This window comes from Dipodomys spectabilis, unplaced genomic scaffold (assembly GCF_019054845.1).
Source record: "Dipodomys spectabilis isolate Male_0828 unplaced genomic scaffold, ASM1905484v1 ptg000290l, whole genome shotgun sequence".
NCBI lineage: Eukaryota > Metazoa > Chordata > Mammalia > Rodentia > Heteromyidae > Dipodomys > Dipodomys spectabilis.
The window spans coordinates 1,956,067-1,958,561 of record NW_024870967.1 but is presented as its reverse complement, the minus strand read 5'-3'; the positions used below and the strand labels follow the sequence as shown (position 1 = coordinate 1,958,561).

The 2,495-nt window shown below is 34.7% G+C and overlaps 1 pseudogene; it reads right to left on the bottom strand.

Annotated features, from left to right (window-relative positions):
- Positions 1 to 216: 216 nt before the first annotated feature.
- LOC122126914 lies at positions 217 to 316 on the bottom strand (annotated as a pseudogene).
- Between the last annotated feature and the right edge of the window lie 2,179 nt (positions 317 to 2,495).

Here is a 2,495-nt window from a genome sequence, read left to right as displayed (position 1 = left end):
TTCTTATATTATTTTATTTCTTTGGGATAAAATGGCAATATTATCTAATTTCAAGTTTTGTAACGGTTATGCTATGTAAAGGCCTTTCTAAGGTGAAAATTTAATACACTGATGTCAAACTAACCTTTAATTCTATGAATTACATGTATGGTTACACGTGTATTTTTGTAATCAACTTTTTAATAACTGGTTTTCATTTCTTGCGTCAGAAGAATGGAAAATATGGAATACTTCACAAATTTTCATATCATCCTTGTGCAAGTGCCATGTTAATCTCTGTATTGTTGTAATTTGGGTAGACCTGCTGCTGAAGCATGTAATATCCTCTAAATTTAAGTACGTAATGATACAATTTTTATACGGGCATATATCCATGGTTGCCTATTTGTAACAAGGAACCCTTATTGTTCCTAAAAATGCTATTGATCTTATTTCTCTAAATTTCTGTGTACACTGGAAAAAACTTATATAGTTTGGTCGATTGCTCACATTTACATTTTTTTTGTCAATGACTATTTTGTCGTTTTCATTTTAAATTTTATCATACTTTGAAGCCTTTACAGCTAAGTCCAAAGGTGGTGGCTTTTCAAGTACTTATTTATCAACTGAGTTAGCTTTGTGGAGCTATTGGATTCAAAGTAAGCCTTGCTTAAGAGCTACTTCTAACTTTCTGCAGCTTAAAATTTCCCAAATGAGGTCTTGCTGGGACAAATGTCTACCTGAACTGTGAAGACTCAGGGTCTAGGTTGAGGGGGCAGAATGATGCAGACTCCAGCCTCGGGATTATCTGAAGACTGTTTTTGGGATTAGGAAAGCTCTTGGAACGCCAGGGTACAGGGGGAAAATGTTCCCTCTCCCTATCTCAAAACATGTCACAGACTCCTGGGAGCTGAGGAAGTGGCTCTTCTGCTTGCTTAAGCATAGATGAACAGCTGGTAAAGCATTTTCCCTGAGATTGGAGAAGTGGTTTGAGCTTGCTCTAAAATAGTTTAGATAATAATATACCTAGACATTCTCTCATAGGTTAAGTAAAAATGTATCTGTGGAAATTTTTTGTGTGAATGTTTTCTGACCAAATCTTGGCAAAGATTATGCTTGCTAGTCTTTAAATACCCACTAACAATAAAGCACAGCATGCAGTGGCAATTGCTGTTTGCACTCTGCATCCCCTGTGTCCTGGTGATTTTGTGACCCTTACCCAGGGACCCCAACGCACTAGACGTTGACACTGAACCTTTACCTTTCTTCCATGTAGGAATAGACCAACCAGAATATCTTACCCTGACAGCATGGATTCTCTTACTGGAACAAAAATAATCTTAGTTACAAGGGATCATAGAGAGATGAAAAGTTCAGACAGAATTGTTCAGAATGGAAGGTATTTTATCAAAACTTAATTGTTTATTATATGTATCATTTCAAAAGTAGCTAAAGCCAAGAAAGTGAAAAAATTGTTCATATGCATGATTACCTACTGTCCTGACCTGTCTATCATCCAACCAAGCAGGAACTTACACTACTGACATTCTATCACCAAATATTGCTATAGCTCCTGGAGAAGTCCATATGTTTCTCCTCGATATTAGGCCTTAAATTTGTAATGTTTTAATCACAGTGTTTCCTCTTGCCTCTAGGCTGCATATCTACAAATGGTAAAGCTTTAAGTCTAACTCTACCAAAAACTGAGGTAGAGATATTGGAATAATACTTTAAAACAGAGTAGCCTTTGATTCCCTAAACACAACACAACAATGCAAAACAATTTTTATATTATATGTACTTATAAATTTTATATTTATATGTGCTGATTTTAAATTTCATACAGTGAATCTTACTAGAATTGATAATTTGACAAATATATTGACATTTATTCCCATAAATAGATTGGAATATAAATAATTAGGCTTAGAATATATATGAGAATATAAAAAGTATCAACGCAATATCTTCAGTATAAGCTTGTGATACCTTCTAAGTGTTCGTGGTCTTCTGAATACACATGGTAAAATAACAGTATTGTTTTCTGCTAATCTATAAGGGATTTTATTCTGATGCTCTGTTTATTGTTTTAACTTGCTGGTCCCTAAGTGTTTTTCTCCATATTTCTGAAGCATTCTTACTGATTACACCCAAATGTTGCTGATATGATGTCTAAAAGCTATTATTCTTCTGCAGGACCCACGGGTCCTAGGATAACAGGTCCTAGTTATCTGCATCATCAGATAACAAGGGCATGACTTCTCACATAGGCCCATGCAACATGCCAACAGAAAATAATTAAAGACTCATCTCAATTTCTCATTTCTATAATATTTCAGGGCCCCAATTGCTTACAAGAATTAGCAGGAATCAATTGTGAATTGCAAGGCAACTTAAAATGAAAGATGAGATCACAAAATCTGACAGAAAGTACTGTAATTCAAACTTTCAATTTACAGATGACCAGCCCATATGAGTGAACAAAATCACAAATGAACAAGGTTATTTTTAATACC